The sequence below is a fragment of the Gordionus sp. m RMFG-2023 genome, chromosome 2 (assembly GCF_954871325.1).
Source record: "Gordionus sp. m RMFG-2023 chromosome 2, tfGorSpeb1-WG-v2, whole genome shotgun sequence".
Taxonomy (NCBI): domain Eukaryota; kingdom Metazoa; phylum Nematomorpha; class Gordioida; order Chordodea; family Parachordodidae; genus Gordionus; species Gordionus sp. m RMFG-2023.
This window is the reverse complement of record NC_088776.1, coordinates 38,534,643-38,544,994: the sequence shown is the minus strand read 5'-3', so window position 1 is coordinate 38,544,994 and position 10,352 is coordinate 38,534,643. Positions and strand designations below refer to the sequence as shown.

Below are 10,352 nucleotides of genomic sequence, written 5' to 3'. Positions count from 1 at the left end.
AATAACTTTAACTTCTCTTCTCTTTTTACCCATAATATTATATCTATAACTTAAAAATCAATATACTTTTATCTTAACATTACATTATTAGATATATAATATAATCCGTGCTACATTATAACTTTTCTTAAAAAAATATAACATTACCCCTAAATTAATACTATTATAAAACATCTAATACTATATGTTACGTTATTTTATTTCTATTTACATAACATTCACATTTTTCCCATGAATTATATTTTATTATTCTTTCTATATTATCCACAAAATATAAAACAGCTGCATCTCTCCTACCACTTTTTAACGCTTTATTATACTCAAAAATATTTACACGATAATTCTCATTCAACAATTTGTAAAAATCCATTTTCCTTCCTACATATATAAAAGAATTAAATAAGAATTAATTCAAAATTTACAATTCGTAAAAATCCATTTTTCTTCCTACATATATAAAAGAATTAACTAAGAATTAATTCAAAATTTACAATTCGTAAAAATCCATTTTCCTTTATTAAAACTCAACCCCCACTACAATATTTTATTCAATCTCCCTATACCCAAAATTCACCTAACACAAGCTACTTTTACCTCTTTAATATTTTTTTATAATACGATGTTCACATCTATCTTTTATAAAATATCCTCACCTATTTTCTTCTAGACCCGTATTCTTAATTGTTTAATGTGTCTAACTATCTCACCCCCCCCTCATCCAATATTACCTCTACCTTTTTATATCCAATATTCTTCGTTACAACTCCCTTTACCCACTTACATGGACGATTCCAGACCAATACCCATACCTTCATTCCCAACTTAAATATCAACTCCTTCCTGACTTCTGCTCTCCCCTTTCCTTTCTCTCTTAATATATCCAACGGTCTTCTTGTCACCCTTCCTAAAAATAATTCGGCCGGCGATCCATTTATTCCTACTGAATTATTATAAAATAATTGCGTTAACCACACCTTTCCCTCCCCATATTTTTCTTTTCTCAACCATCCCTTTACTATTCCTACCATTCGTTCCGCCTGTCCATTTGACCGTGGATAATTCGGCGGAGACATAATATGTATTATTCCCACTTTGGTACAGAATTCTTTGAACCCCTTACCCAGAAAAGCTGGACCCCCATCCGAAACAATGGTTTCAATTATTCCATAACGCCCACAAAAATCCTTAATCTTTTTTATCCCGGCACCCCACTAAATTCTATCCATTTGCTATACGCATCCACTATCAAAAAATAATACCTCCTATCTAACTCAAAGAAATCCACATGCACTTGCTCCCCCACCCTTTGTGTTGGCTCCCATCTATCATCCTTATCCCTACCCGGTACATTCCTCCACTCGTTACACGTATCACAATGTTGAACTATTCTCACAATATCTGTATTTATACTTGGCCACCATATATATCTTCTTGCATCACTCTTCATCTTACTTCCTCCCTGATGACCCGCATATAACATATTCAGCACTAACCCCCTTAAAGCTTCAGGTATTACCAATCTATATCCCCGAACTACATTACCCTCTAGCAGGCTTAACTCTTCTCTTAATAATTCATACCTTTTATCCCTTATATCCCACTCGCTTTCTCCCCTTAAACTGCTCATCACTCTACCCAATTCCTCATACTGACTCGTTGCCCTCACAATTTCTTCCAAACTCACATAATCTTTAATCCCTTTACTCTCACCACATTGACTCGTCCTTGTAGAATACTTTCATCCCCACTCCCTCTCGTATTCCTACTTACTTTACTCCCCTCCTCCTGTTTAATCTGTTCCACCACACATAATCTGAACATAACATCAGGCATCCAATTCTCCTTTCCCTTCCTATACCTCAACTCCATATTGAATGATCCCACCAATAATAACCATTGTTGTAACCTATCTGACAACATTAATTCTTGATTATCTTTCCTCACTAAACCCATCAACGGCTTATGATCTGTATATGCTACAAAACGTCTACCTATCAAATATTCTCTACATTTTACTAACCCCACCTTTATCGCTAACGCCTCCTTCTCAATCACGGAATAATTCTTCTCAGCTTCACTTAATGCTCTCGAAAAGTATAATATTGGACGCTCTCTACCTTCTATTATATGTAATAATCCACCCCCTATTCCCTCATTCGATTCGACGCATCTACTGCCAAAACTACCTCATACACTTCATTAAAACCTACTAAAATAGGATTCTTACCTATCTCCCCTTTTAATTCCTGAAAACTCTTCTCCTGCCTTTCCGTCCATTCAAACCTACTATTTTTCTTAAGTAATTCATACAACGGTCCTGCTATTCCCGCAAAATCCTTAATAAATCGATGATGATTATTCACCATCCCTAAAAAAGATTGTAACTCAACCTTATTCTTTGGCTCACGCATTCTAAGGATACTATCAACATTTTTATTAATCGGCATAATCTCAGATCCTTTTATCATATGTCCTAAATATTCAATCTCTTGGACCCCAAATATACTTTTCTTAACATTTGCTCTCAATCCTCTCTCAACAATTCTTGCTAACACCCTCTCCAATCTTTTATTATGCTCATCTCTTGTCCTACCCACTATTAACACATCATTCAAATAATAAAACACTCCCTTAATCCCTGCAAACACCTCTGACATAGCTTTCTAAAACACCGGTGCTGACAGACTTAACCCGAATGGTAACCTTAAAAAATTGAACAAACCTTTCGGCGTATTTATTGTCAACATATTACTCATCTCCTTATTCACCCTTAACTGTAAATACGCATTGCTAAAATCTATCTTTGAAAACCATCTAGCCCCTCCTAGCCAATATCTCCTCCACCCTTGGCAATGGATACTTCACCTCTACTAACCCCGGATTCAGAGTTATTCTAACGCACACAAGCATAACTTGCCATCCGCCTTACAAAGAGGTACCAAGGGAGTAGCCCACTCACTATGCACCACTGGTATTATTATTCCCTCTTCCTTTTATCTATCTAACTCCTTACTAATCTCCTCACGCCATTGGAAAGGTATCCTCCTCTACGCTAAGAACCTCGGCTTGTAATCCTTCTTTACTTTCATACTAACCTCAAAATCCTTCAACGTCCCCAACCCCTCTTCAAATATCACCCTATATTTTTCCAACATTCCCTTAATTTCTCCTATTTCATTTTCCTCCAACTCACTCTTCTCTGTCATCACTTCATCCCTACCCTTCACCCCCTTCACTGAATCCTCACCAACTACTTTTATAAATTCCTCTCCCCTTACAACCCCCATATCCTTAAATTTACCCCACCATCTATAAAATGGCCCCACCCAGCATAAATTATCCCAACCCAGTATTATTTCCTCTAACCCCTCAACTACACAAAATTCAATAAAATTATTCACCCCTGGTATCTGTATATATAACTCCCCCTTATTTATCACGCTATGTCCATTTAATAAATACAATACCCTATCCGATTCTTTTAACTCTTTTCCTGGCCAACGAGCCAACACTTCCCCCAACGATATCAAACTTACATTTGCCCCAGTGTCAATCAAAAACTCAACTCTCATTCCTTTCATATTCAACATACCTCTTGGTAAATTATTCTCCTTTTCCTTTCCCTTGGACAATATTTTGGACTTTATTATAGACCTGGACCTATCAATCCCCTCACCATCCAAATCTCCTTGATTCTTTAGACTTGTAAGGAGTCCCTGGACACTATCTTTTGTTCGGGTATTTCCTATGGACTCAATACTTTGGACTTTGCTTATAGGACAGCTACATACCACAAAGACTTTGGACTCCCTTTCCCGACAAACTCCCTCCCCCTCTTCTCTACATCCTGTATTCTTACATAACTCTATGATATTCCCCTTACCCTTAAATAAACCATAATGCATCAAAAACTCTAAAACCTTACTCTCCCTCCACAATCCTAAATAACTGCCAACTACTCACAATTAATCTAAAAATATTCTTGTAAAAATTTATATTAACACTATAACTAATAATTAAAGAAAAACTACTAAAAATTCTTTTATATAAACATTTATTACAATAATTCATAAAAGTAAATATATTAAAATAATTATGAAAATCATTGATATATATTTTCTGAAAATATTTATATTTTACTATTATAAACTCTAATATTATCACCAATCTCTTCTGTAGTCATGACCCTCCTTTCTCATGACTACCAGGACAATCTTTAATCAAGTGATCCTCCTTCCCACATCTAAAACACCTTCTAAACCCTTCTATATTCCTCATCTCCATCCCACTCCTACAAAACCTACTTACATGCCCCTCTTGCCCACACCGAAAACATCTTAATCCTCTTACTACTCCCCGACCACTACCTTTACCTTCTATCTCAACATTTCTTTCCATCCTAAATCCAATATTACATTCACCTTCATAAACTTTTTTCATACTTAACTTTCCTGCCCAAAACCCTATATAATATACTATCAACAGCACTAATATTACCACTAGTGCTAAAATATGCAATTGATTTATAGTATAATAAATAAATTTTGACATGATTATCCCTACTCTTATAATAATGAGATCAAAAACTTAATTAAATAAATTCTAAACCCCTGATTTGAAAATAATAAAATTGCTGTTAAAATTAATAAGGTGTAAATCAAATAACACATTAATATAACCTGAATAAACTAGGTATGAAATTGTCCCGGGTTTCGGGCACCAAATGTACTGATTATCTTGTAGTTGATCGTAAAGATTATAAAGATTATCTTTTATTGTATGAATAATATTCCCATATTCATATACAATGTATATCTATATATATAAAATTTGACAACATATTATTTCTTCAACGTCACACGTCATCATCGTGAAACGTCATCACGACACTACCCACCATAAATTATCCCACCAAGATGATCTCCTCCAATTTATCTACTATACAAAATCGAATAAAATAATTAACTCCTTGTATTTGCACTGTTAACTCTCCCCTACTGACAATCGTCTTCCCATTCAATAGGTACAATACCTTATCTGATTTCTCTAACTTACTTTCCGGCCAATAATTTAACACCTCCCCTATTGCCATTAAACTTAATGTCGCTCCAGTATCAATTAAAAATTCTACCTTTATCCCTTCCATATTTAAAATCCCAAGTGGACATTTACTCACCATTTCCCAAACCCTGGACATTAACTTTGACCCCTACACAAACACCCTTTCTGCCTCACCCATCCGACCCATCTAGTTGGACTCTCTTTGTGGACTTAAAAATAACCCTTGTACCTTACTCCTCCCAGTCGAACTATTAATGGACTTTAGATCTCGGACTATTCCCCTAAGACTCAATACCTCCTCTAAGACTTTGGAGTCCTCAACAAGACTTAACTCTTCCCAATTCTTCCACATCCTAACCCTCCTTCCTCCTTTACTTTCAGTGTTTCTATGGATTCCCATGCAACCCCAAATAACCCCATTTAAACAATAATCACCAATATCCCTTAAGTACCCACTCATATCTATATAACTATTATAAAAAAAATCTCTGCCTAAAAATACATGTAAAATATCCAAATTAAAATTATACATATTATAAAAATCAAAAAAATATAAAAATTTAATCAAAATCATTGTGAAAACACTATTAACATTAAAATAATTCTTATAAATATTAATATATGTATATATATTCCTAATATTACTAATAAAATTTCTATTAACTATATATTTATATAAATTTAAACCATAAGCTATTAAATTATTTAATTTCCTCCTTTTCTGTAGTCATGTCCCCACTCTTTCATGACTTCGGGAAAATCCTTAATAATAATATTAGGGCCAACCTTATTTTGTCATGATTCTCTAAGTGGTTTGCCCAGGCTTTTTTCTCATTCATTAATTATAAATTTAATATCTCTAGGCTTGGGAAAATTTTGTCAAAATTATTATGGGTTGGACAGGGCTTAAAAAATATTTCTCAAAATTAATATTGGCTTGGTTTTCAAAATTACTAGGGATTGAAATGGGCTTAAGAAAATCTTATTAAATTATTAAGATCTTGAATGCTTGGAAATTTTTTCCAAATATTGTGGGCTTGAACCTATATTGAGATTTTTGATGTTAAATGTTAGTCTTATGTTAATATTTTTATAAATAAATATATTTTACCCGTAGATTAATTGGTAAATCAGAGATTTCCCTCTCTTTAATTATAAATTTAATATCTCTGGGCTTGGTTAATATTGACCCATCTACTGGTTTACATTATTTTCATGTTTGTTTAATTGCAACAATAGTTTATCTATATTTTTGCCTGATTTCTTTATTTGTCTAGGCTAACCCAACCTTAATCCCTCACATTGCTACAAAACATGATGAATCTATTAAAAATAAGCAAATAAAATAATGACGAATAAACAAACGCGTTGCCCGTTCTAGAGTGGTAGCCAAAATAATAAAGAACTACTCTTGAAATTAACTCCTCTGGAGGTTTATTTTGTTTTTTTTATCTTATGTTTTATATTTATATGTTTATTTTATTTTCACCCAGTTGCCTTCAAATGATATTTCTATCACCACTACCACAATCCCTATGTCACCTCAGCCTATTTTTTAACATATATAAGCATTCAATTCCCTACTATCATTCACTTTACTATGAGTTTTTATAAATATTACTTTATCCGATTCTCTGAGAAACTTTCATGAATATTTAGAGGAATGTTCAAACTTGAATGTGCAGTACGGCCATTTTCATCAACTTTATTAATGGAAAAATATGCAGTAGTTCTGTTGTGGCCTTTATAACAATTCTTACTACCTTTTTATGGTTGAGTTAACATTGTCGTTCATGATTCTATTTTAGAGGGGGCTACCAATGCTGACATTGATAGAAATATCATTTTGCGTTGTTCTTTTACCAGTATCCCAACCCCAAGGCATAAGCATATGCCTCATCTTTATCAGGACGTAATGTGTTTTGTACACTGCTTTGGTAATCCTTCATTACTTTTATCTACAACCCTAAATGATATGAAATTGTACATTTATTATTTCCTCTCCAGACGACCGCCCAGATAAAAATAAAAATATCAACAAGGGGTTGCTCTTAATTTTATCAAATACACAACATAATAATTATTTTTCATTATTTTAAAAAAAAATTAGCCTAAATTTATATGTCAATAAAAAATATATAAATAATTTACATATAAGTTTAATGGCTTTTTTGTAATTTAAATAGATAGCACTTTTTTTTTACTTACATTAAAATTCAGACAAATAATTTGGGAATTTATCCGAAAAGCTACAATAACCCTATATAATTAACAACAAATTTTTTATATATAATTTTATTTGACCATATTACCAAAAAGTATAAGAGTCGGTTATTTTTATTTTATTTGTCATGATTCTCTAATAAGTGGTTTGCCCAGGCCTTCCCTGTTTCCCTTAATAAGGAATTCACGTGTTTTTTTTTTACATCTTAAACTAATTGGTAAATCAGATATTTCCCCTTCATGTTATGATAAATCAATTAAAAATTTAACTAACTCCGAGATGGGAAAAAATTTTCAAAATTATATTGAATACGACTGGGCTTGGAACCTCAAAATTAATATTAGCTTGCACCTGACATAGGAATATCTTTTACAAATTATTAAGAGTTGAGCTGGGCTTGATAAACTTTTTTATAATTATATGCTTCCTAATATTGTGAGCTTGGACCTGGCATGACATCTATCATAAAAAAATGAATAAAAATCTCATTCCCCGTCATTTTTGACCGGCTTTCTACTAGTTAATCTTAATAAATTAACCTAAATTAACCTGAATACTTCTAAATATGCGCAAGGTCCTGGGTTTCATGTACCAAATGTTTAACGTCGTAATGTTTAATTTCATAATATTAGTTGGTAATTTAACTGTAGTGATTAAATCATCTTGATAAATAATATTCATATTATATTATATCATATCATATCATATCATATCATATCATATCATATCATATCATATCATATCATATCATATCATATCATATCATATCATATCATATCATATCATATCATATCATATCATATCATATCATATCATATCATATCATATCATATCATATCATATCATATCATATCATATCATATCATATCATATCATATCATATCATATCATATCATATCATATCATATCATATCATATCATATCATATCATATCATATCATATCATATCATATCATATCATATCATATCATATCATATCATATCATATCATATCATATCATATCATATCATATCATATCATATCATATCATATCATATCATATCATATCATATCATATCATATCATATCATATCATATCATATCATATCATATCATATCATATCATATCATATCATATCATATCATATCATATCATATCATATCATATCATATCATATCATATCATATCATATCATATCATATCATATCATATCATATCATATCATATCATATCATATCATATCATATCATATCATATCATATCATATCATATCATATCATATCATATCATATCATATCATATCATATCATATCATATCATATCATATCATATCATATCATATCATATCATATCATATCATATCATATCATATCATATCATATCATATCATATCATATCATATCATATCATATCATATCATATCATATCATATCATATCATATCATATCATATCATATCATATCATATCATATCATATCATATCATATCATATCATATCATATCATATCATATCATATCATATCATATCATATCATATCATATCATATCATATCATATCATATCATATCATATCATATCATATCATATCATATCATATCATATCATATCATATCATATCATATCATATCATATCATATCATATCATATCATATCATATCATATCATATCATATCATATCATATCATATCATATCATATCATATCATATCATATCATATCATATCATATCATATCATATCATATCATATCATATCATACAGTGACCCCTACACTTTTTGAGGGATAGAAGCAGAATACCCCCTAAAGTACCCCCCCCCCCCATTGTAAATTATTTTTTGACACCAATAAATTTCAAAAATAATTTTTATTGCATCAATATTTATTATAATATAAATATAATGTAAAAAATATATGCTTTAAAAATATTATTTTTAAATTAATAATTTAGATAAATTAGGGGAAGAGAAAGCAAACGAATTTATAATTTCATCAATATTTAATTGTTTAAATAAATTATTTTCCATTGATAAAATGGTTAAATTATTAAGAAATGGATCTTTCATGACACTACGAAGTCTTGTTTTAATTAGTTTAATTTTACTCATGACCCTTTCGACAGTACATGATGTAGTAAGAATAGTTAATAAATATTTATATAACATTGTTAAATTTGGGAAAGCAGAAAAATTTCTAAGCAGACGATAAGGTAAAATAAATGAATAGTTTCTCCAGTCTTAATCATTCATCTCAAAATTATTATCATCATCAGAAGAAGCTAAATAATGTATTAGTAAAAATATTTTAATTAAATAAATTTACAATTCTCAGAATCTGACAAATCTTCTTTAACCTCTAGGTCACGAGTAATAATTACGTCCCCCGTTTTAGCCATTTTATAAATATTTCTAAACATCAACATTTCCTCAAAAACTTGACTTGTATTTAATTGATAAAATTCACAGATATACTTGATATCATCTTTAACAATTGCCTTTTCCGCCATTCCCTTTGGGGTAAAAAATGATGTTTGACTCAAAAATTTTATCGATTCATCGTTAAATCTTTCACTAAACTGCATAATAATTAAATCAAGTGCAGCATAAAACACACTGATTTTAAAGCTAAAATAAAATATTATATTTAATGATGAAAGTATATATATACCTCTCCTTTTTGGATTGTAATGTTTGAAGTCTTGAACTTTCAAAATCAAAAGGTAAATTTCTCTTCTTCATAAAATCTTGGGCCTTTGAAAAGGCATCCAAAAATTCAGTGTTATTATCTATTTTAGGATTATAAAATAATAAAAGATAATAATTTAAATTATACTTCTCATATTAATCAGGCAATCTTTTGCCAATTGAATTTGATTTATTGCAAACCCTATATCCTTCGAAATGGTTTGCAATTTTGTACAAGCCAAGCTAGTTATCAACAATATTTTATCCAAAACACATAGTGATAAAATAAAATCAAATTTTTCTATTCTATAGACTATAGCACTAGCCATAGTGGAAGTGGCAGGATCTTCAGAATCCTTTAAATTTGCCAAAGCTGCCCTCAAAGCATCATAAAGTAGGAAAAAAT

General features: G+C 30.7%; 1 long non-coding RNA gene across 1 annotated transcript; it reads right to left on the bottom strand.

Annotated features, from left to right (window-relative positions):
- Window positions 1-9,460: 9,460 nt before the first annotated feature.
- LOC135923093 (uncharacterized) lies at window positions 9,461-10,003 on the bottom strand. The gene is made up of 3 exons (XR_010571128.1): window positions 9,930-10,003; window positions 9,585-9,886; window positions 9,461-9,540 (listed from the first exon to the last, which is right to left on the bottom strand). It is a non-coding gene; the product is annotated as an uncharacterized LOC135923093 (long non-coding RNA).
- Between the last annotated feature and the right edge of the window lie 349 nt (window positions 10,004-10,352).